This window comes from Lingula anatina, chromosome 2, assembly GCF_051362555.1.
Source record: "Lingula anatina isolate TDL-2025a chromosome 2, LinAna3.0, whole genome shotgun sequence".
Classification (NCBI taxonomy): domain Eukaryota; kingdom Metazoa; phylum Brachiopoda; class Lingulata; order Lingulida; family Lingulidae; genus Lingula; species Lingula anatina.
Genome location: NC_141768.1, coordinates 35,969,969 through 35,995,918, shown reverse-complemented (window position 1 = coordinate 35,995,918; position 25,950 = coordinate 35,969,969). Strand labels below are relative to the sequence as shown.

The following is a 25,950-nucleotide window of genomic DNA, read 5'->3' as shown; positions in this document are numbered from 1 at the left end:
CAAAGATGAGGGCGGCACTTTTTTACGGCTAAAAAATACAACTTAGGTTTTCAATATTTTTAAATATTAAACATTAAAATTAGACCATAAACTATTCATGTTTACAATTGAATTTTGGAATATTATATAAATAATACACATTTGTATACAATACCAAAACAATAAAGAGAAAGGTGTATCAGTTACTTTTTCTGCTGTTTGATAGGTGGCAGCACAGGTGGAAGTGGAGGTGGTCATGGTGGCAGCGGAGGGCGGGGAAGAGGAAACTCAAATGTTGGCTTGGCACATGACTCGATATATGAACCTGCAGACTTTGGTACTAATGGAGGACATGGGCGGGACAAAGGTTATCTTGATATCTTATAATTACTAAGGATACACTAAATTCTCAGTTTTTATGTTATGAATTAAGTTGCAACTAGTTGAGAGAAAAGGTAAATGAGTTCTATGTTATTAAGTTGTTTGTTTCCCTGGAACTTCAGATTAGGAAAATTTTGAATCTGCAACAATATTAATTCCATTCCTCTCACATTTGGAATAAAAACATTCTATGTGATATTTGATTTACTTGATATGTTTTGAACATTCATGTATTCTTTCAGGTACTCTAATATTTGGAAAGTCTCCATACAGGAACACATTGGAATATTTAGGCTATGGAGGATCTGGCGGAGGCTCTCTATATATTCAGACAAGACACTTCATTTTGGATGGTAAAATCTCTGTGAATGGAGAGACAGTCAGCTATGAAGATGCAGGTAATAATGGTGGGAAAGAAGAACTTTTAGAACCTGTGATTCTCTGTTTTCATTTTTATAAGTTTAAGAAATGTACATTTTGTTTCATATGTCACATATATAGGTTTATTAGAGCTGATTTCTTAGTAACAATGATTTTATATTCTAACTGACGGTATGACAGTTTGTTATATTAACATAAAATCTGATGTGTCATGTGCTGCTTTGAGAATGAATTAAAAATATCAGTGGTATAAACATACTGTTTTTAATAGATGATATTTATCAGTTGAAGTAAATTATGCGCTTTTTATAGAAGTACATATTTAATCACTATAATATATCAATGATTTATTTTCTGATATTATTTGATATTATCCTGCAGCATTAGTGTATTATTATATCTTTAATTTCCTCATTATTTACAGGTGGTGGCTCTGGAGGAAGTATCTGGATTGACTGTGAAGAATTGGATGGTTATGGCTATATGTCTGCTAATGGAGGATCAGGAGTTAACTATGGCGGAGGGGGAGCAGGGGGCAGAATTGCTGTCTACTATGAAAACATTAAGAGATTTAATGGGACAATTTCTGCTCATGGAGGTGAGTTTTATATGCCTATTTTGATTTTTATTGGTAAATTTATAGACACAAAAATTAGGAAGTGTTTAGGTACACTGAAAAAAAAAACTGAATGCTCATAATATGATAAATACAGGTATAAAACAAAGGTATATGTTTGATGAGTCTAAATAAGTACATCATTTATTTCCTTTTTATATTAGGTGCAAGTACTTATGAGACAGGCGGTGCAGGAACAATTTATCTGGAAAAATACAACAGATCCAGCAGGGCAGTTCTCTACAAAACCCTGAAAGTGGACAACCATAAACAACCCTACCCATATGCACAAGTATATGAGAATGGCAACCTCAGAGGTATACATGATGGAGACTACAGGGATATCAGCACAGTCGGAGGAGTCACGTGGTTGGAACATTATAGTAATAACTATGGATTTGATGAGATGCACATAAATGGGAATGCCCACGTTGCTATTCTCAGTAATACATCAGCTGATGAGGTCACTGTGCGTGCTGGACGGTTGCTTGGTGATCGCAGTGGAGTGTTGCATGCTGGGAGGAGACAAGATTTTGCCTTCTCAGATTTGGATATATTTCTGCCAGTGAACATCTTGGTCTACAGGTAAGCAGTGGTTTTAGATATTTTCCAGTGTGGCCAGTTTCTTAAAAAATTTATGTGTTATATGTGTATGTGCCTCTTGCAAAATATTCTTTGCATTTTTGCATTTATTTTTATTATTTTTCTATCTTAGTGGTGCTCTCCATATTACTAGATAATAAATTTTTGACCACTCTTTTGCAGAAATAAATGTTATAATTTGTTTATCTGTTTTAAGTAAAAATATGATGAAAATAACAAATATAATACATCATTTTAATACAGTTTATTGCACATATTAGTTAAAGTAGAAGTCAACTAATAAACACAATTTGTACTCTTTCAGGTATGGTGCCCTTACTGTCCCCAGTAGAGTACATATGCGAGAGGTTTGGATGGAAGTGAATGGAACTCTGGCCAATGTTGTGGACATCTGGATTGAAAACAGAGCTGAACTATACTTGTGGTCATATGGTCACTCCTTAGGCCAACTGGACGGCACTTACACTGCTGAAAATGTGAGCGTCCGAGCTGGCGGCAAACTGGAGATGCTTACTGTAGATGGCGCCAACAGAATGACCCTGCAGCTTAGGAATATGGTGGTTAATGCTGGAGGATATGTGAGAACCAATGATCTGCATTTTAAGGCAGAGAACCTCACTATTGACATGTCTGGTAAGTATTTGTTAAACAATCCAAGATAAGTATAATCTGCTATTAAATGTGTATTTTAGGACAATGCATAGGGAATTTATTGTAATATATTGTATTTTATAAGTTTGATGGGTCTGCTAATTAAGTTATGCTTTCTGTTAGAGTCATTAAATTTGGCAGTGCATGCCTGTGCCTCTGTGTGTAAAAGCAACATGTTTGATTCCTGAAGTAAATATTGGTAAATTGTGTAACATAATTCCAGGTGATTTCCATGCTGATTATTCTGGCTATGGACCTGGCCAGGGTCTTGGGAGAGGACTTGATATGTCCACTGGTCACTTAGGTGGCTCGGGTGGAGGACATGGTGGGGCCGGAGGGAGATCTCTAAGAGGGTTCTACTCAGCCCCAGGGTATGGCTCTATGTATCTTCCAACACAGAAAGGCAGTGGAGGAGGGAGTGCACAGGGAGGAAGAGGAGGGGGTGAGTGTGATGATGATAATGATGATGATGATACAGAAATTTTGAATTTTTTACTTCATAAAGCTCATTCAGGTTGATGATGTGGATCTGATGCTTAAAGATTGCACTGTTTATTTTAAAGTTTTACAAAAATCTTAAGGATTTGCTTTTCTTGGAGGTCAAGGCTCTAGTTTTTGTTTATAGAAGTAAAGATTTGAAACTGGTGAAAAGGAAATGTTACAAAAAGCGGTGTATACAAATTTTAGTGCTCAGTTTTGGTTCAGCACTTTTGGTATTATTCCTTGATAAGATGTTGACAAGATTTGTACGAATTAGAATAGATCGGTAAAAATGCAATTTAATTTGACTCAAAGTTTTGCTGAACTTTCCTTTCTTGAAATGAGAATTATTTACTTTCATTGTTAGGAATCTTGTTAATGGAGATATCTAAGACGCTGCGTGTGGATGGTCGTCTGCATGCTAATGGAGAAGCTGGTCAGAGCTCCACTGGCGGAGGTGGTGCAGGCGGCAGTATCATCCTCCGTGTACAGGACTTAGATGGAAGTGGCACTGTTGAAGTCAATGGAGGTAATGTCAGTAATTATTTACATATTGAAATTATTGGCAATTCAATATCTGTGCATTTTTTAACATAGAGATTGATTTGTTTGTCAACAGTTTAAACAGATAAATAGATTTACTCTTCAAAATTTCATCTTCTGCACAGTGGAATCTTACTTATAGCAGATGATTTATAAGGTAATGATTGCATAGAATGGCTTGTTCTTCATAAATACATTTAACATTAGGAAGCTTACTCACAAATTTATATTGTTTGCGACAGGCCATCAGATGTAATACCATCTATCCAGAAATGTATTATTCAGTTGAGCCAATGGCTTAATGCCAATTCACTTGTTTTCAATGATGGCAAAACAGAAGTAGTTCACTTTACTTCTCGTTTTTCTAAGGATGCGGAAAAACTAGAACTATTAGAAATTGGAAACAGTACAGTCACGGTAAAAGATGAGGTTAAAAACCTTGGAGTAATTTTTGATAATAGGTGCGATATGGCTGCCGACATCAGCAAAAAATGCAAAGCCGCTTTCTATGGTCTTAAAAAAATTTCCAAACTATCTCACATCCTTGATAAAAGTCAAATGGAGAGGCTTGTCCATGCCTTTATAACTTCACATCTTGACTACGGAAACAGTCTATTGTATGGTCTTCCTACCTATCAAATTGAAAAATTGCAATCTGTCCAAAATGCTGCAGCACGACTACTGACCAAAATCCCTCTCAGATCAAACATTTCACCCATTTTATTCGAACTACATTGGCTTCCTGTACGACAGAGAATTGTTTTTAAATTACTGTTGTTTGTTTTTAAATTCACTAGAGGTGAATGCCCCTCATATTTTAACTCGATGCTACATCCAAGTACACCCAGTCTCACCAGGTCTACCAGATCCACCTCCACTCCTTGTTTTATCAGAAATGATAATAAAAAAACAACCAAAACCTACGGCCACAGGGCATTTTCAATTTCAGCACCAATTTTATGGAATCAATTACCCTCACACATTCGGACTATTGACAGTGTTGAGGTTTTTAAAAAAGATTTAAAAACATTTTTATTTGCACAGTATTTTAATTAATATCTTCTCATTTTATCAGAAAAAAAGTTTTATTGTTCAGACCATTACTATTTTAACCAGTTTTAATTATTTTAATTGTTTTTTTTTTTTATCTTAGCTTTTATTATATATATAATAAGTTGTAATCCTAATAATTTTACCTGTAAACAGCACTGAGACGCTGGTGTAGTGCGGTTTTAAGAAATAAATATTATTATTATTATTATTACAATGTACCATATTTGGAACCATCTCATAAATAATAATTTCTTTTAAGAATGATGCCCATTTTATTTACTCTATTAATCATTAAAATAAATAGTGTTCTTATTCTTTATGGTTGGGGTTATACATTTTGAGGTAGTTCTGTTAAATTCAATGATTAGAAATTGTAACAATGAAATTTGTAAACAGGTGTTGCCAGTTCTGGTGGAGGTGGAGGAGGAGGGCGTATAGCTGTCTATCACACAGGGCACCATGTTTTCATTGGTCAGCTCCAGTCAAGGGGCGGAGTAGGTGGAGCCAAGTCTGGTGGACCTGGGACAATATACTTCCAAGACAACAGCAATTCTTCATCTGTCATGCGTTCTTTATTTGTGGACAATGGGCAGTCACCAAAATACTCCCGGGCTGTGGAAATTGAAAAACTGGACATGCACATTAATCCTGATCCATATTACAATAAACAGATAATGTACACACATGGAGGCATCAAAGTCACTTCCACAGGACCAATATTCAGGGAATATATAAGCAGTAACAACTACAGATATTACACTATGAACAATATGTTTTCTGGATCAGGAATGGATGGCACGAAATATTTCCGTTCTACTAGTTCTAATGTGGATTTGACCTTTGAACTTCCTCAAGCACTTTACATTGATCATCTGAGAGTTCATCCTCAGTGTGGTGGGTGAGTGAACTGGTTTTCTCTTTGCCTTTGTTGAAGAGATATAGATCTTCTCTAAGCCCAAGTATAAGTAATATGGTACTTAATGTGATTCACTTTTAAAGAAAATAGGAATGGTAAAGAAAATTAAACAGATCAAAATCAAACATTCTCATTGATCAGTTCCCCACTGTGAAGCCAAAAAATACCCCATTGTGCTCTTATGGAATCGTGGAGTAAATGTTTGTCTCATATCCAAGACAGGCCATATAAATGAACTTTTCTCCATCACTGGTTCACCGATATTTCCCTTTTTGAATATTTTAGACTTGAGACCAACTTCAGAATCAGTGTAGCTCACGGCCAGACCAGTGTCATGAAGACCAATGGCTTTGTCAATGTCCAGGGCTGTGAGACACAGACCAAACCCAACCAATATATGACAGTGCGAGTGAACCAGTGGGTGGAAGAGGTGAGCATAAACATGAGAAAAGAATGAACTTTTAACCTGCTGATTTCTCTTTATTCCTTATGTAACTTAATGATTTGATAATTTAAGGTTTTTTCATGTATTTCTATCTTAAATTTTGTAGATAAAGACTATACATTCTGTTAAATAGCATCAAAAGCTTGTAAAAAAAAAGAAACATCTAAAAAAGAAACATTACAAAAAGTCTAATGTAAAAAGTGTAAAGTAACTAGAAGGAAAATATGTAACTTGGAATTTCCTGCAGTGCTTTTACAACCCAAAAATTGAAACATACCAAACAGTTACCCCTGAAGGAAGAATGCCTGATGAAACTTTTTCCTTTTTCACATCTTTCAATAAATTCCCTTCAGGTGGTAGTATCCCTGTCTGCTCTCCATGGTTATGCAGCTCTGAATGAATTAGAGATCTATGTGAGTGAGGATCCTGACAGCACAGCCCAAGGCCCTGTTAACATGGGGGGTCCACATGCCTGGATTGTCACTGAGGATGAACAGGACAGTAAATACACACTAGATGAGGTAATATAAGCACTAATTTATGTGTTTATTAATCGGATGTTGGAATGTTTAAAACAGAGAAATATTTGATAATCATGTGGTTCAAAGACTTAAAGAAGTTTATATATTATGATTTTTACCAATAACAAATTATAAATGATTTTTAAGGATAGTTAGAATAGAGACTATCAGGGACGAACATATATAAGTGGGTTGTGCTAATTCACATTTGAATTACGTAGTATGACATTTTCATATTGGCAGTCTATAACATATCTACCTCAATGATGTACAATTCAGCCAAACTTTCAATAGTGTATGTCAGCAATGCCATTATTTCAGCTCCACATCAATGGCGGCAGTAAACTGAGTATAACGGGTGACAATTCCACACTAACTGTCCACTCCATCAGTGGGGACAAGACTGGTCAACTGACCATGCGGTCCACTCAGGGCTTCCACACCTCACTGTCCAGAGGGTTGATGCCATTCTCTGTGGTGGCATGGAGGGATTCTAATGTCACTCTGCCACTCAGACTAGACTGTAAAAATGTGGACATTAGTATCAAAGGTATAGTATCATTTACATCAATGGTGTTGATACTTGAAGTGTTTAAGGCATTTTTAATAAGTCCATAAACTTGATAGAGCTTAGAAAATTAGTGCATGTAGTAATTGTAATATTGTGAAAATTCAGTGGAATCCAATTAAACACCTTGAAGTTTTCTGACTGACCATTGTGCAATATTTGAGTTAAGCCTTGTTTGGTAATGTGTGATCTGTATTCCAGGTCATTTTGGGCCCATGAACAACCTGACAGTGAGTTCTTACTGCAGAGTCACCCTGGATCACCAGATTGTCAGCACTACCAGAATTCATAACATTGATGTCAAGACCTTTGGTGAAATGGATGTGGTAACTAACATGGTGGCAACTACCACTTTGGAAGGTTCCACTCTCCATATCAGAAGTGGAGGAAAGGTAATATAATTAAAGGTTTTAACTGGTATATGTTGTGTCATTTTGAAACTTGTGCATCTCCAGTTTCCTATTCTGATTTTGTGTGCAAAAGACCCATATTAATGTTAAAATAAAACATTGATTTATAAGACTTTGCAGAATATAGAATTACATGTACCATTATTTGTGTATTTGAAATGCTTGCTGAAGAATTAAAGTTGAAACTATATATTTGTGGTGAGAAAAAAATTAGGAACTTTAATATTGATATAAATTCATAATAAAATTCAGAACACAAATTGATTTTTGTCCATTGTTGCAGTTGAGGTCAAATGACTTGGCATTGCACTTCACTAATATTACAATAGAACCTGAGGGATACTTGCTGGTGGATGGTGCAGCACCCAGAACTGTGGCTACAACCGGTATATAAATTCTGAACTTTTGACATCATGTTACTGATAAAATTTTTTTTAAAGAAGAAAATGTATAGTTTTATTTACCCCTCTTTGTACACAATTATAGTACTACACTGTTTTGTTAGAAAAATGTTTCCCACTGAAAGATCAACACTGTTTTAATAGTTTTCAGTGAAATTTTTATCAGTCTGTCTTTTAGATATTTAAGGATGTTTCTTTACTGAAAAATTGAAATCCATTTTTCCAGGAGCAGGAGTAGGCACCTGTGTATCTGGTTCAATAAGCAGTAAAGGTTGCTCAGGTGCAGGCCATGGTAGCACTGGAGGTCTTGGCAGATCACAGTCAGCAGTAGGGGGAGCACACGGTTTCTTTGCAAAACCCACCAGTTTTGGAAAAGATGGTGGCTGGGCTATTTTCCCTTTCATAGGTGGCGCTGGTGGTGGTCGTCTGCTGTTGAATGTGACTGATACTCTCACGGTGGATGGATTTCTTAGAGCAAATGGTGGAGGATGGACATCTGCTCGGTCTGGAGGAGGAAGTGCTGGTAGTATATGGATAGAAGCCCCTACAGTACATGGGGATGGTGTAATAGAGTCCTCAGGAGGAGATGGAGATGGGCAAATTGGTGGAGGGGGCTCTGGAGGAAGGATTGCTGTCTACCATGTTTATAATCATTATCTAGGTATGTTACAAACCATGGCCCAGTTTTATAAAGGACGTTTAGCACTAACCAGTGTTTAACTCTAACCAGACCTAAATAGTCTGTTAGTAAACTGACCTTTAGATAATTATTTAATCCAGTTAAACACTGGCCAGTTAACTAATTGGCTGTTTTCCGTCAGAAGACTGTATATAAAACACATTTTAACCATCTTTTAGTTAATGGGTGTTAGGGGAATTTATCCCCTGGTTAGGCTTATCCACTGGTTAGTGCTTAACGTCCTTTATAAAACTGGGTCCATGTGTTTAGATCGCATATTTGTGTACTAAGAAATGTACTGGTAGGTGAAATTCCTGGTGAAATTGCCACTAAAATATAATATAATATTTTATAATAATATTTATTTCTTAAAACCGCACTACACTAGCGTCTCAGTGCTGTTTACAGGTAAAATTATTAGGATTACAACTTATTATATATATCATAAAAGCTAAGGTAAAAAAAAAAAAAAAAACAATTAAAATAATTAAAACTGGTTAAAATAGTAATGGTCTGAACAATAAAACTTTTTTTCTGATAAAATGAGAAGATATTAATTAAAATACTGTGCAAATAAGAATGTTTTTAAATCTTTTTTAAAAACCTCAACACTGTCAATAGTCCGAATGTGTGAGGGTAATTGATTCCATAAAATTGGTGCTGAAATTGAAAATGCCCTGTGGCCGTAGGTTTTGGTTGTTTTTTTATTATCATTTCTGATAAAACAAGGAGTGGAGGTGGATCTGGTAGACCTGGTGAGACTGGGTGTACTTGGATGTAGCATCGAGTTAAAATATGAGGGGCATTCACCTCTAGTGAATTTAAAAACAAACAACAGTAATTTAAAAACAATTCTCTGTCGTACAGGAAGCCAATGTAGTTCGAATAAAATGGGTGAAATGTTTGATCTGAGAGGGATTTTGGTCAGTAGTCGTGCTGCAGCATTTTGGACAGATTGCAATTTTTCAATTTGATAGGTAGGAAGACCATACAGTAGACTGTTTCCGTAGTCAAGATGTGAAGTAATAAAGGCATGGACAAGCCTCTCCATTTGACTTTTATCAAGGATGTGGGATAGTTTGGAAATTTTTTTAAGACCATAGAAAGCGGCTTTGCATTTTTTGCTGATGTCGGCAGCCATATCGCACCTATTATCAAAAATTACTCCAAGGTTTTTAACCTCATCTTTTACCGTGACTGTACTGTTTCCAATTTCTAATAGTTCTAGTTTTTCCGCATCCTTAGAAAAACGAGAAGTAAAGTGAACTACTTCTGTTTTGCCATCATTGAAAACAAGTGAATTGGCATTAAGCCATTGGCTCAACTGAATAATACATTTCTGGATAGATGGTATTACATCTGATGGCCTGTCGCAAACAATATAAATTTGTGAGTCGTCTGCATAGAGCATAAGGTTAAAACCGTACTCAGAGACAATGTCCTCAATTGGTGACGTGTAGAGAGTGAACAGGATGGGGCCGAGTACAGAACCTTGATAAGAAATCAATAGTTATAAGCAATCATTGCCGATATTGTAAGTAAAATGTAGGTCTTTTTATATGGGTTTCTAAACAACTGTACTTATTACTAAAAAAACATTTGACTTCTTTGAATCAAATGTTTATGAAAAGTACTTCTTTGAAAATTACATTTTCTGTCTTACCATTTACTTTCTTACATTTTGTATTTAGGTGAGTTCAGAGCTGTTGGAGGCAATGGCTATGAACCCGGTGGACCTGGTACAGTGTATCTGTACAAACTGGTGCCTGACAATGAGACATACTTCCTTGATGCCACCAGTGAGGAAGCCAGGATCACACACGATTCCAATGTCATCCAGCCCAAAACCAACAGAACTCTATATGTCAACAACATGGGCAGAACACCATTGAATCCGGACAGCAAGAATATTTCCACAGCATATGGAGACATCACTAAAGCATCTTCAACATTATGGTTGATGCCAACTGAGCATTCTGAAATATCCAGGAGAAATACCCCCAGCCATTCTTTCAGTGATCATCTTCTATTGGATGAATTGCATCTGTATGGTGGGGCCCAGGTGGGGTTTGTCAACCCTGAAACCCCCCACGAGCACCTCAGTGTTAGGATAGGCTCTATCCACTCTGACCGCAGTGCTAGGATGCATGTTGGCTCCAACCAGTCTCTGTATGTGACTGCTGGGAAGATACCAATGGACCTGTTTATTTACCGTGGTGGTCACTCCTTGATGCTGGGTGACCTCAGAGTGGCTGGAGTGACCGTCAGTGTGGAGGGGGTGCTTGAGAATGTGGAGAACATGACCATAGTGGATGGAGGTAACTATTTTTATATTTATTATTACAGTTACTATATTTGTTTAAGCAACCTCATGAAAACACATCACATTATAAAAAGCTCATTTGTTTTTTATGCAAGAAAAGTAACTTTACATCTTATTGAAAATATTTCATGGTACCTGTTTTTATAATCTGAGTTGCTTGAAGAAAAATGTTTGTTTTTAAGGCACCCTCAACATTCATGAAATGGTGGATATTGATGGAAAGGTCATTGACATCGTCAAGTTCAATACTATCAACATCAGAAATTTTGGCACCATTTTGGCTCACAATGGCAAAAACAAGCGTATCATGGAGGGGCGCCTGCTGCATGTATTTGCTGGTGGGAAGTTGATGTCTGCCTTCATGGAGCTGAATGTAGAGAACGTCACAGTTGACGTAATGGGAAGCATACACGCAGATGGCTATGGCCATGGTAGTGAAGGTATGAGAATGAACTGAATTGTAATTCACATTAATGTGTACTGGACTTAGTACACAGTACTTAGTACTAGGGAGTCCAAGTGTATGCATGGTTTTAAATTTTCTTTCTTTTTTTTTGTCTCCCATTTTGTATTTTTATATTCTTGAAAATGTGTATCAAAGTAAAATCATGAGTGTGCCTTTTGCATACCTATGACAACAACATAATTATTTCTTTTAAGAAATAATTAAAAATATTTCATTAATTTAGAATGTTTCCTTTTCAATTTTTGTGCATAGAAAACTACTGTGATAGATAATCATTATATCTTTAAGAGAGTATTTATTCATTTCGCAGTATTTTGTTAGTCTGTAGCTATTTTATTTTTGTATTAAAGGAATATTAAAACAATTGATTTACAATGCTGTCTCCTCTAGCTGGACTGGGTGCTGGTCAGACACTGGGCAGTTATGGTTCTGGAGGCAGTCATGGAGGGGAGGGTGGTGCTGTCAACAGTCCACTGTCTAAGGCATATGGTTCCTTCACTGATCCCAGGGAGTTTGGGAGTGGTGGTGGGAGAGGAAATGTCTACTGTAGAGGTAAAACGTCAGATTCTAGCTATATTGCAAAGTCTGGAATCGTGCTTATTCAATTTGAGTATAATTTTCTTGATTTAGGCAATTTCTTCAAGAATATTTCATCATGCTTTTATTTTCTAGTGGCTTGTGCAAGTAACTGTTTAGACTTTTTAAGTAACAATCCAAATTCAAGTAACAAGAAAACAAACATTTCTAAAGACTTTGGTGTATTACTGTCTGTATTTACACATAGGTGGCAGTGGTGGTGGTATCTTGCACCTGAACGTGACTGGTCAGCTCAGAGTTGAAGGTCAGATCACAGCCAATGGGGAGGCAGTACCTGTGGGGACTGCCAGTTGTACTGAACACAGTGGTGGAGGCAGTGGTGGAAGCATGCTCATCAGGACAAACAAGTTGGAAGGGATGGGTAGATTTGAGGTGATTGTGATATCTTTGAGGCTACTATTTTGCATTCTTGGCCAAATTGCAAGAAAGAGATGTAAATAGTCTTGAAGTGCATTTTTTAGAAAATTGAAAACTGAAATGACATGAAAGATTTTGTGGATTATATATATAATATGGTCCACTGATGAAACGTCTGTTTACCCAGCAGCAAAAAACTTTTGAAACAGCAATTATTCAATATGCTCAAGGAGGAGGTCTTTATTCCATTGTGCAGTGTAATAATGTTAAGGTTGTTTCTTAACACATTTGAAATTTTCCTTTGACAGCCAATGTTTGCAATTTTTAAGAATTGGAAAATGATTAATATTTAAATTCATAAGCATCTGTCTGTGTTGTTTTTTGTAGGTAAAAGGTGGATCTGGTTACAATGGAGGCTCAGGTGGAAGAATGGCAGTGTTTGCCACCAAGAGCTTCTTCAAAGGAGATTTTGCCACACATGGAGGAAGAGGATCGTCAGGAGGAGAGGCAGGAGGCTCTGGGACTTTGTACCACCAACTTGGAGAGAACCAACCTAGAACATTGAGGATTTATAATTTCTATGGTAGTGGGGTAGGTTAAAAATTGATAAACAAAATTAGAAACAGTTTGTATGTTGAATTGTATATCATATATATGAAAAACATGGACAGGTTTGCCTGTTTGTATTCATTTTTTCAGAAAATTTATATGATGTTATTGCAGGTCTTAAGACTTTTTTTACCTCTTCTAGATAATGCATCAGTATACACATATGAAAACACACCTGTGCACTAAATTTGGTGTGCACTTGTCTTTTTATTCCAGTCAAGAAAAACATGGATCCCAGTCTCAAATGACACCAGTATCCATGTTGTGGATCTGTTAGACCTTGGTGGCCATGCCCATGTTGCTTTGGTACCAGAGCCCTGGGCCCTGGAATCAGCATACCTGTGGGTAGGAGATGTAGCTGGAGACAAGACAGGCTGGTGGGAGGGTCTGGCACATACACAACTGGAGATGGCTTCCAATGCCTCCTCACATCTGCCTTTTAATATAAATCTATATAGGGTATGTTTGGCTTAACTCCCTTATTTATGAACCCATGTTTGATGGTTTTCGTTTAGATTTAACTTTAGAATTATTATTTCGTTTAACATTTGCAATTGGTAATTTTCTCTTATTGTATTCTTTCAGCTACATATTTGCTATAAAAATTGAAAGTAGTTGCATAAGAAATAATAAAAAGTCAGATCTTGGAAATTTACTTGGGAAATTTAACCTATCATAGTAACTGTAGAAATGAACCTCATAAATAAATAGTCCGCAATAAATAAAAAAACCCCCGCTTGTTTCAGAATGGCACAGTATCCCTCCCACAATTATGCTACCTGAAAGGTGTGACCCTCAACCTCCATTCCGGCTTATTAAATGGTGTTCAAGAGCTGGACATTGCCCTCTCAGGAAGGGTGAATTACTACCCACCGGCCATGATCAACTCAGCTGAGGAGAGCGTGGCAGTGCTGGACAGAGTAACATTGTTAGAAGGTGGCACATGGAGCTACCATGGCAGCCCCGATATCTCCACTCACTTGGTGATGAATGTCACTGGGGCATTTGTGGTCAGAGGAGGTGGGACATTGACCACCAACAAGATGTATTTGAAAGGTAAAGCTAGCAAATCGGATAGAGATTGGCTGAAGAGGGAAGAATCTTAATAATGTAATATATATATATACACTGTCTTTGTTTTTGTATAAATGTACAAATTATAGTGACAGGTCTTAGTGCATTATATCTCAACAACAGCTTTGCCACTATGAATGTGAAAATCATCTACTAACACTCTCTCCTCTCCTCATTATCTTGTCTTTAGAAATAGATAATTTTGAATTACTCAAAGTAGAGTCTATTTTACAATGTAGCACATTTCTTTTCCCCACAGCCCACTCCATAGAAGTAGATTACAATGGTTTGATAGACTCCAGTGGGCGTGGCATGGCACCAGGTCAGGGGGTAGGAGCAGGGATACAGAACAACACTGGAGGTTCAGGAGGTTCCCATGGGGGTCTGGGTGGGCGTGGTGGATATACCCAGCATGCTGGGCAGTCCTATGGAGACTATGAGCAGCCTACTGAATACGGGAGTGGAGGGAGCTTTGTGCAAAATGGAAAGGTATGTTCTCATGGTTTAAAAATGAAGTACATATAATAGAAGCATGTATATATATAATATATGTATGTTTTGGAGCTTCATTAATGCAGCCTTGGAGTTGACTTATTTCTCAGCTACCAGTTTAGATATTAAGCTGCAGTTCATAGATTTTTATATTTATACACAATGGAAGAGATTGTTGTGCAATTAGAATTAAAAGTAAATCATTGATTCCTTTCTGTTAAGAACCAAACCATTAGTATTATATTCATACTTTTTAGTAGGTGCAAACCGTTAGTATTATATTCATATTTTTTAAGTATGAGTAGATCCATCCTTCCAAACTGCTAGTCTTTTCTCAACTGATGGTCTTAAAAGTTAATGCAGAAATCAGTCAATGTTAAAAATTCTCTCTCACAAAAAGAAACTCCATTTCTAACCATTTATAATTATGCTATTTTCAAACATTTAATGAATTCTTTTTAAAATTAAGATTTTCTTTGATTGTTTGATTTTCCTCCTCAGGGTGGTTTTGGTGGTGGTTCACTGCATCTTGCTGCAGAAGGTCAGATGTTGGTGGATGGTGAGGTGACAGCTAGTGGTACTGATGCTCTCAGTTACTTTATGGGAGGTGGGGCTGGAGGAAGCATCTTGATCTCTGCTGGGAAATTCTCAGGTACATGGCTTACCAGAGAGCCCTCTAAAAGCAACATTTACGTGATGATACATAAAGAAAAGTCATACGTAATATTTTAAAATATTATAATTTGAATATATCACTTTAAGACTCAGATTAATGAAAGAAATAGCATTCTACAAGAGAAATTTGGAATATGTTATATGAATTTAAGGTGACAAAATATTAATGCCCCAAAATTGCACCACATTCAAAGAAAGCAGTGTAATTAATTTGTATGGTTCTTTCATTTTTTCTCCAGGCAAAGGCACCATTAGTACCAATGGAGGAGATGTCACCAGTATACCTCACTGTTACCGATACGACAAAGAACGTAGATGTCTAGTCTGCAAGGATTATTACTACTTTGTCCAGAACAATTGTGTCAGTGACTGCCAGGTTACATTTAACAAGTGTTGTGGGGGGACATGTTGGTCATCTAGGAACAGTGGACATTGGTGTACCTATTTTTCTTTGTTCCGTTCATGTTACTGTCCTACAGGGCGATACTGCAGAGGTGAAAGGAACATTGTGCCCAAGGTATAGGCTATTTTTTGAAGTTCACTTATATTGTAAAAATTAAGATTTCAGCTTTTAATCCTTAAAATCCTTAACATAAAGTTATAGGTTACCTTGAGGGAGCTATCAACCTCCTCCACTTTCTGTGTAGTTTTTGATATGCTGAATCTTAAATGCTTTTAACATGAAAATGTCCTTTATTTATTAGATATATAAAGATACATAAAAATATCGAAAGATACTTGAATTGAACAGTTTTTTTTTTATGCTTAATGAATAAAACAGATCTTTATTTGTATAGACTTAAATATACACTGTAAAAGTCTTTTTTATATGAATCAAACTTTAATGTCACTGATAGTTCCAAAATGTGGTTTAGATTCTATGATAACTGTATGCCATCTCTTTATTTTATTTTTCAATACAGAAACAAGGAGGAGGAGGGGGCGGCGGGAGGATTGCAGTTCACGTACAGAGCCAGTACATCTTCACAGGCAAATACCACTCCTATGGAGGAATGAGTGATGTAGAGAAGGGGGCAGCAGGAACCATCTTTCTCAGTCAACCCGGTACTGGAACCACCCTCACTGTAGACAACAGGGGGTACACACCACTGTTAACATACATCAGTGACGTCAACAGTGACAGTACCAGAACATACATTGTCACCAGAGGTAGTCCTAATGCAACAATACATTTTGACAATGTGGTTTTACTTGGTGGGGCACATCTGGCATGGAAACATGACACAGCTGGTGGGACAGCCGTTGTGACCATTGGAAAACTGCAGGGAGACCTCACAGGGTTTTTGCATTCTTCCCTACAGCATCCATTAACTATTGGTGCATCTGATTCCCCATTCCCAGCTGCCTTCAGGGTGTACAGAAATACCTATATGAGTTTGCCTGTCAGTAAGTATACAGTCTTACTAAAATCGAAATTATTTATCCCTTTGTAAAGATCTTCTTAGCCCTTTGTTAATTTATAAAGTCAAATAATAGTTCTTTTGACATTTAATTGTTTTTTTCATGACAAATTGAGGGCAGATGTGGTAAAAATAGAATACAATTTTGGTGGCCAAAGGTATCACTTGAGATTATGTGACAAATACTTACTCCAATCATTTTTCAGATACTGACTTGAGAAATTTAAGATACAAAGATATTTATGTTGATGGAGCCATTGATGGAGTTCAAATTCTGACTGTGGGCACAAATATCAATCTGTATATTGGAGAGGAGGTGAGTGAAGTGGCTGTCCTGAACAGAAATTAATCATTTATACACTTGAGTACTCTATTTTATACCTTTTCATTCCAACATTTTTGTCTCATTCTTTGTTTTATTGACTTTAATTTGAATTAATTGAAATTTAGTTTTAGAATATCATTTTGTTTACAAGCTATCATTTACAGATTACAGATTACATTGGCATATGGCTAAAGGCCTGACTGTCCTGAGTGTTCAAAAATGGTAATTTTTAAAAAATTCAATTAAAAATTTTCAGGGCAAATACTTTGGATTAGAAAGGAAAGAATTCAACTTGTACTCGCTGAATGTCCTTGGGAATGGTGTCATTCACTCTGTGTCAACTGCAGCCTATAGTAATAAGTTCATCTTAAGGAAACCATCCCTTTTGCTTAATGTAACCAACAGTGTACGACTGCATCCAGGTGCTGTCATCAAGGTGAGTTGTATCATGTATTGGACACCAATTTTTAATGAAGATCTGTAATAAAGATAAATCTATTTGAATTGCTGGAATCCCAATACGCTAATATAGATGAAGATATAGCACAACAGTGCTTTGTAAATGTATGATATGAAGAAATAGAAGGAAAATTTATTAATTTTTAAAATGGGAAGTTTACAATTACTTGCATCTTTTCAACAGCTTTAATGAATGATTGAGAGAGCATGTGGACAATGCCTTTTCAAATTTATGCAGATGTAGAGAAATTCATCTTATTTTTTTCTACAGGGTAACTGGATAGATATCCGTGCTGAAAGTGTGTGGATTGAGGCAGCAGGTGCTATCAATGTGCGCGGCATGGCCCCTGCACCACTCTACCCACCAGAGGGGGGTGTCAGCACCTCTAATGGAGGTACCGTAGTAATAAAATATTAATCATGCTGTGTTTTTTTTTATTCAAATATTAATTGTATTGTTATCATTAGATTTGTTGTTGTTGAAAGTAAGTTGGTTTATGAAAAATTAAATAGGCAAACATTAAGGGCATAAATAATGCTTTAATTGTTGATTGTAACATTCTGTTTAAGTTTACTTTTTTTATCAATTAAGAACTTATATAAAAAATAGTTTGGACAAAAAATAGTTTGAACAGAGCACAACAGATTCAGTAAAATGGGATATAATCAATTTTATTTCACAAATTGTCATGTCCAAAGGACTCTTTTGCAGATAAATCTTATCCAGTAGTGTTTCATCAATAAATCTTATCCACATTGTTCAGGTGGATCTGGTGGAGGGCATGGTGGGGGTGGAGGTCAGGCTACCCACCAAGGTGTTGTGGGTGGTCCACACGGTTCCCTGTACCAGCCCGCAGACTTTGGCACCAGTGGTGGCAATGGTGGTGGTCTCAGCCATGGTGCCTGTCCTCAAAGTCACACTGGAGGTCAGGGAGGAGGGGTCATCCATGTTACTTGTGACACGTTTGAATTGGATGGTGACCTGGTTGCTGATGGTACAACTGGTAGGGGTTATCATGGTGGCTCTGGTTACCAGGCTGGAGGTGGAAGTGGTGGGAGCATTTTCATCCAGACTGACACCTTCAAAGGCTCAGGAATGTTATCAGTTCGTGGTGGCTCTGTGCCTGAATATACAAGTGCTGCTTGTGTGGGTGGTGGGGGCGGAGGAGGAAGAATTGCCATCCACCACACCAACAACACCTTTGCTGGTACTATCCAGGCAACAGGCGGGAAGAGCTCCTATGAACCAGGTGGCGCTGGCACCATTCTGTTCAGAGACTTGACCACTGGCGGTGATTCTATACTTATTGATAATGATAATGTGGGAACACCGAGGTCCTCTATTGTTCAGTTTGAGCTTCTGGCTGATGACCACAAAGGGGAGGACAGTTACAGGACTTGGTTGTTTGATACAGCGGACTCACACTCCCATAGATTCGAGTCAGTAGAGATCAGAGGTGGGGCACACCTAGCCCTCTATAGGACAATCTTCAATACATTTAGACAGTACATGTATGTTGGGAAATCACTTGGTGATAAGACTGGTCTTTTCCATGTGGGGCCATTGCAGGTAATATTAATGATTCCTTTTGCTTTATAAGTCAAGCAACTTTTTAATGATTTTCGGGACAGTACAGGGACTATCAATGTTTTTTTTGCGCCTTTTAAGTTAACCAATTTTTTATTTTAATTGTTGGAAAAATGTTTGGGATCATTGTTATTGCTTTATCAGAGAAAAATATTTTGTTTCCTTTTGTGCAACTATATGATTGCATCTATTTTCACCATACAACTAACATAACCATATGACGTGTTTTGTAACAGGAACTAGAAATCAGCCTTCCAACAGAAACACCTGACTTGAAATATGGCCTACATGTATATCAGAATGGCACAGTGAATCTGTCCAGAGAGCTTGAAGTGAGGGGTATAACTCTCCAGGTAGAGGGTACCTTGGGGAAGGTGGAAGTCCTTACTATAGGGAGCAATGGGAACGTTATCATAAGGTAAAATAGTGTTTTTATTCAATTCTTTTTTTACAGAAAATCATAGTATTATATGTGTTGATTTATAGAAAGAACACAGAGAGTATTAACTTTCCTTTTTTTTGTATGCAAGTTTTAATTGAAATACAGGAATTAGAGGAAGATTATGAGACAATCCTAACATGTCAATGTTCCAGTAATTATTACCTGTCACATACTGTTTTTACATAATTTCCATCTCTTATATTAAAACATAATCTTTAACTTGAATTCACAATTAAAAATTATTAGGGAGCCCTGGGATGCCGAAATCTTGAAGAGAACCAACATAACATTTGACGAGGTGACAATTCGAGGCAGTGGGAAGATGGAGGTCACTGGTGGACCCAAGGGGATTGATTTGATAGGAAACTCTTTACTGATAGAGAGTGGAGGAGAGTTGGTTACAGACAATATGCATATTCGAGTACAGAACCTGACAATCAAGCAGATGGGCTATATAAAGGCTACTGCACCTGTAAGTGAACAGGTTATTTCTACTTACCTTGTAGTGAGACCATCTTGCCTTAGATATCCTGGTAAATTTTAAAAGGTTTCACATTGAGATAAAATCCAACAAAGGCTGTTTAATCAGCATCAGTAGTATGAAACATGGACTCATATAAAAGATAAATGAGTGCATATTTGATTGAAAGAGATGCTTCATGTATGTTTCCATGACATATATCTCTCGCTGTGGCAGAGTATTTTTGGTATCTCAAATGATACCATGAAATAATAATAATCAGACATTTTCATTCATTGTCGACTCTCTCAGGACAATTTGATTTGACGGGACATAAGATATAATGTACTACAGCATTTATCAAACTCTTCCAGGACATGACAATCACCTATGCCAGTGGACTATCCAATGGCCAGAATGGAGCTGGTGCTGGACATGGTGGACAAGGTGGACATAGCACTGGGCAGAGGAATGGAGGCATGTTTTATGGAGACATGAAATACCCTGATTACTTTGGTAGCCAGGCCTACTACAGGGGGTATAAAGTCCACGGTGGTGGGAAGATAAGACTGTCTGTGGAAGAGACCTGTGTCAATGATGGTAAGGAATTTGAATGGGTTTTTCAAAATTTATTAAAGATATTTTCAGGTATATAACTATCTATAAATGTTGAATTTTTAATTTCAGTGATAAGAATTTTCTTGTCTTTAGGGTACTCACTGATTGGCAAACATATTATCTGTTGGTCTACATAAACAGAGTACGTTTTTATTTAGATTTTAAATACAAACCCAGTAGTTTAATTCATTTTCAAACCATCGCTTTCATTTTCTTCATCCATAGGTTCAAAAAATTTTCAACTTTTACAAAAACAAAATACTGTTTTTGCTTCTGAATGAAGATAATGTTAAAGTGTCTTTTAAGTGCTTTCAGTTTTAATGTATGTGCTGTGATGATGATAATTTGTTTAGGTATTATCCAAAGCAATGGCCAGAGTGGTTTCAGTGGGATAGGTGGCGCTAGTGGAGGCAGCATCTGGATTTCTACAAATACACTCCATGGAAATGGTCTTGTACAGGCTAATGGTGGAAAAGGTACTCTATTTACACTTTTGTAGTATATTTCTTTTTACATGATTTAACATATCTGAAGTATCTGTCTTTTTTTAAGTATCATTTTATTAAAATTTTTATATAATGAAACTTGTTCAGTCCTTTTAAACTTAGTCCTCTTTAAAGAATTATTAATGTTTGGGTGCTGGAATAATTTAAATGATGTGCTTTCTTTTCTTCTGTGTTATGATAATTATTTTTGTAAAATAATATATTTATATTCAAAGTAGCAACCCTTTTGGTGGTATTTGCAAAAAAAGACAAAAAGTTGCTTAAAACACCTTAAAGGCATAATAACTCTTTGTATGATACCTATATTTCACAATAAAAACCTTGTGAATAACTCATAGAAATATAATATATTCTGTTTTACCACAAAAACAGCAGTTATAGCTTTTATTCTGATATTTGAACTTGTCTTTAGACCACGTAACCTCCATTGATGTCTATACTCTGTTAAAATCTCTTAAGAGATTTTAACAAAAAACCAAACTTTTTAGAAAAAAACCAGGGACTAACTTTGAATGTAAAAATGGATTCATTAACCATTGGTAAGCATGGGAAAATTGTTGTTTACTCCAGGAAAATTCATTTTTTGGCCGAAACAAAGAGTTATTATTGCTTTAATCTTAATTCAAGTGCAATATATTTCTCTACCATCAGGCAGTACCACAAATGGCGGAGGTGGAAGTGGAGGAAGAATAGCAGTCTTCTACAATACCAGCAGTTTTTCAGGACAGTACCAGGCATATGGTGGCGCTGGTGGTGCTGAGCCAGGTGCTGCTGGAACAGTCTATGAAGAGAGAATTTCGGATCAGCTGCCTTTTAGGCGCCTTTGGGTGGACAACAATGGACAGGTGCCTAATTCAGTAAGTTCATTTGATTCCTTTTGAATTCTATTACTTTTATTCAGTCAGAATGTGGTTATTTTTATCAATATTGCTCAAAGGTTGAGTCTTTTAAAGTGATTTGTTTTTTAGTTTATAGTTCATGTAAATTTTATTTTTCATTTTATTATAATGCAACTTGTGATAATAAGCTTCTCTATGGGATTGACATATTGAATTATTCCTTTATTAACTAAAATGCATTTCATAACCTTAAAAAAGATAAGAGTATTCATTGTAACTTTTCTCATCTGCAGGACTACATCAAAGACTACGACATAGTCCACTTGGCTGATAGTGGAAGAACCTGGATTACCCAAGTAGTAGACGACAACCAAACCCTGTCTTATAAATTTGATGAAGTGGTCTTAAGAGGTGGTGCCCACCTGGCGCTGGACACACCAAACAACCTGTCCAGAGAGTTTGTAGAACATTTAGAAATTGCCAAACTGACCGGGCATGACCATAACACACCAGATAAGTTTGGTACCTTGCTAGTTGGAGTTGGTCAGTCAGTGACCATTCATAAGACCAGTTACTATCTCCCATTCCACCTGTATGTCCACCATACTGGAAGCATCACCTTGCCTCATAGGGTGATGTTTTACAAGACCGACAGTGTCATCAATGGGACTTTCAGTGGAATGAAAAATCTGTCAATCTCCTCTGCCAGCCTCACTCTGGGTCGCGTGGCCAGGTCTCAGTCGTCTGTCACACCAGGAGTGTTTGAGTTTGAGAGGATGGTTATTATGGGAGGTGGCAGCCTGGATGTTATGGTGGACACACACAAGAGAGATACCAGGATACAGACTATGTCGCTGGATGTCATGGCTGGTGGAAGACTCAGTGGACAGAGTATCAATGTCACTGCAGTGAATATCACTGTAGCCTCTGGTGCAAGCATTGTCACTGATTATAGGGGGTATGGCCCTGATAGAGGGCCAGGTAAATATAATTTCTATTATATCTCATATGTTTTTATATCAACAATTATTTAGCCAGTTAAAAGTAATTTGAGATAATCTAAACAATACGGAAAAAGAGAACTGGTAAGGCATCTGTAATAGAAAATAAATTGTTTGCAGTGAAAATGTGGATGTGAGTGTGTTTTGCTTCACAATAGTTAATAGTTTAGTTAGATGGTTTTAAGTTAGATCTAACTTACTACATTTTGCATGTATGTGCTTTCTTACTGTAGATTTTTGTTTTTTGTTTTATACGGGATTGGTGATCTTTATTTCCTAGGTGCTGGTTACTATGGCAATGGTGGCTGTCATGCTGGCCAAGGAGGGCGTGGCTATGGACAACATGGACATTGTGGCTCATATGGAACATTCCAGCAACCCTCTGAGGACTTGCTGGGCTCTGGCGGCAGTGGGGGCAGAGGGGGTGGTGCTGTAATACTGAAATGTTCTGATCATTTGGAAGTCAGAGGCAGAATCTCAGCAAAGTTAGTATATACATTTCTATGTGCATAAATGTCATGTTGATGTGTCTGTATGCATATTTCAGGGTGCATAACAGGCTTCAGATTTTATTGCACTAATTAAAGAATTAAGTGGTTATCTTTATTTCATACTGATATTTGGAGTGATGATTTTAGAATTTCGATAGGCATGGTGATAGTTACCATACCTATTTTGGTGATATATGAGATATCTTTAGTTTCTCATAGCATTAGCTATGTTCTACAATTTTTATGAAGGTACTGGGTATATAGCATGAATGCAGTGTGTATATATAGATGTAAAACATAGCTGATATTTCAGAGGTGAGTCATCCAGTGTGTCCAATGGAGGAGGAGGGGCAGGAGGAAGTATCTGGCTGGAGACAAACAGGGCAACTATCACAGGTAAATCATTGGCTGTTGTGTTGTCCTGCAGTGACAAATAATACAAACAGAAAAGTAGGGATCAATTATAATTTTGAGTTTTTGCAGCATTTTCTCTACTATTTACTTACTTACAAGTAGAAAAATAAAAGGCTCAGGAACTAAAAGTCATAATGGGGTTCTATTTTAGAAGTTTATAGTTGAATTTATGAGACAAAAATCTTGCAAAATACTTGTTTATCTATGTTTAAAAAAAAATGATTCTCTTCATAGGATCACTGGACACAAGTGGAGGATGGGGCCAGGGTAATGGCGGAGGAGGAGGTGGGGGATATATTACAGTGAAGTATTCGCTAGGGACAGCTGTACCTGCCAGCAAGGCACATGGAGGAGGAGGATACTGCAATGGTGCCAGTGGGGTGGAATACATGGAACAGCATGGTACGCTGACCATGGTGGCCAAGGTAGGTTAAAATGGGTTATGAACTGCTGTTTTAAATTTAAGCTTAAATTTGAAAAATTGAAATGATTCAGTATGTCCAATTATAAAGTGTTGATTAATTAACTTTTTAAATTTAGAATATTGCTTTCATAGACATTTGGTTTAATTGCTGTTGTATATCCCCCCCCCCCCACACACACACATACATTATGTTATATCTAAAAATAGGTTTTCTTTCCTTTTATTAATTTCAGATAAGTGTTGACCAACCTTTCTCTACATGTGAAGCACAGACTATTCCTGGTATAAGACCAGACACCCTTCTTGCAAAAATCAGTGTCTTGGAGCTTAAGGGACAATCAAAAGTCCTTTTCACAGAACGGAGCAAATCTGAACCAAATCTCCAGGTTAATTTAGGAAAGATTGTAGCAGACAATGGTGCTAGTTTGATTATTGGGTCAAAGCAGAACATAATGATAGATGGCAATGCTGGAGGAGATAATTTACACTTGCCTGTAGATGTAGCTGTCAAACAAGAAGGGCTTCTCCAAACCCCAAACAACTTATTCATTGAACAAGGAAGGAAGCTTACACTGTGTGGGGCATTGTTGAAAACTCAGAACATTCTCTTGCAGTCAGGTGGCCAGTTTGAAGCTGCATACCCTGCAAACACAGGGACAGATGAATCTGAACCAGGGTACCTTCATTTAGCATCCTTGTCCATTGATTACCAGGGTGTTTTGCGTCCAACAGCTACCTGTGGTTTTGCAGACAAGAGGAATATCACCATAGCTGTTTTGAATTACAATGTCATTGAGGGCACCTCTATTGATGAAAACCATTTTTATGTCAGTGCAGGGCAAGAAAACACCATCAACCCATCCAGTGGGTCTTACCCAACCATCATGTGTTCTGCAGTAGAAAGTTTACATTTGTACAGAGGACAGAGATGCAAGCTCGCCACAGGCACTCACACCTATAAAACAATCATAATAGAAAGTGAAGCAGAGATTCAGTTGGAGGGTGATTCAACTGGTCAGGCAAAAACTCACCTCAAAGTTAACAGCCTAGGTATCAAGCCAGGAGGAAAACTGACAGGCATAGGGACCGGTTACACTCAAGGTGGCCCAGGCACTGACCCAGGCACTGGCCTAGGCACTGGTATTGGTGGATCTCATGGCGGGTTTGGATCCCAGGCTTCTAACTCTTCCTTAATCTATGGCTCCTTGATACAGCCTAATTCCTATGGTAGCAGTGGATATGGCAGTGTCAGTGAGGCAGGTTTTGGTGGTGGCCAAATTAATATAACAGCTGATAGGTTGAGCAATGATGGTGTCATAGATATGAGTGGTTCCCATGCTCAGACATTAAGTGGTACTGCAGGAAGCGGTGGCAGCATCTTGGTAAGGACACAGACCTTCAGTGGTGCAGGACAGTTTGTTGCCAAAGGTGGTAATGGTGCTGGAGGAAGAAGAGGAGGTGGTGGTGGAAGAATTGCTGTCTATGTGACTGGAGGAGAAGATCATTTTACTGGTACAATGGATGTATCTGGAGGAAGTTCTGCAACTTCTGGTAAGCTTTTAATTGCCACATTCAGCTTGTAAGTTAAGTGATTATAGCTTTATCATGTCTGACTCACTTGCTATTGAAATGTCATAAATACAAAAGGAAAAATTGCTGTAACATTACGTGAGATAGCTTTATGCTGTCATTAAAAAATATCTTATACTTTTATTGATGTAATTGAAGTTAACTTTTTACGT

The 25,950-nt window shown here is 37.2% G+C and overlaps 1 non-coding gene across 1 annotated transcript in view; it reads left to right on the top strand.

Moving 5' to 3' along the window:
• The window catches only part of LOC106178814 (uncharacterized), a 106,002-nt gene that overhangs the window by 22,374 nt on the left and 57,678 nt on the right, over positions 1 to 25,950 (top strand). The window contains exons 33-71 of the transcript XR_015332687.1: positions 206 to 346; positions 603 to 758; positions 1,166 to 1,339; positions 1,522 to 1,942; positions 2,265 to 2,593; positions 2,835 to 3,053; positions 3,459 to 3,620; positions 5,084 to 5,585; positions 5,889 to 6,033; positions 6,402 to 6,569; positions 6,891 to 7,119; positions 7,339 to 7,529; positions 7,831 to 7,933; positions 8,175 to 8,609; positions 10,319 to 10,945; positions 11,133 to 11,390; positions 11,807 to 11,968; positions 12,201 to 12,385; positions 12,758 to 12,961; positions 13,196 to 13,438; positions 13,726 to 14,035; positions 14,313 to 14,542; positions 15,047 to 15,197; positions 15,460 to 15,737; positions 16,144 to 16,627; positions 16,848 to 16,957; positions 17,223 to 17,402; positions 17,697 to 17,820; positions 18,190 to 18,995; positions 19,250 to 19,431; positions 19,702 to 19,927; positions 20,290 to 20,515; positions 20,887 to 21,009; positions 21,691 to 21,896; positions 22,172 to 22,859; positions 23,160 to 23,364; positions 23,684 to 23,766; positions 24,019 to 24,209; positions 24,442 to 25,759. This is a non-coding gene — a transcript (uncharacterized LOC106178814). The remainder of the gene's footprint in view (positions 1 to 205; positions 347 to 602; positions 759 to 1,165; positions 1,340 to 1,521; positions 1,943 to 2,264; positions 2,594 to 2,834; positions 3,054 to 3,458; positions 3,621 to 5,083; positions 5,586 to 5,888; positions 6,034 to 6,401; positions 6,570 to 6,890; positions 7,120 to 7,338; positions 7,530 to 7,830; positions 7,934 to 8,174; positions 8,610 to 10,318; positions 10,946 to 11,132; positions 11,391 to 11,806; positions 11,969 to 12,200; positions 12,386 to 12,757; positions 12,962 to 13,195; positions 13,439 to 13,725; positions 14,036 to 14,312; positions 14,543 to 15,046; positions 15,198 to 15,459; positions 15,738 to 16,143; positions 16,628 to 16,847; positions 16,958 to 17,222; positions 17,403 to 17,696; positions 17,821 to 18,189; positions 18,996 to 19,249; positions 19,432 to 19,701; positions 19,928 to 20,289; positions 20,516 to 20,886; positions 21,010 to 21,690; positions 21,897 to 22,171; positions 22,860 to 23,159; positions 23,365 to 23,683; positions 23,767 to 24,018; positions 24,210 to 24,441; positions 25,760 to 25,950) is intronic.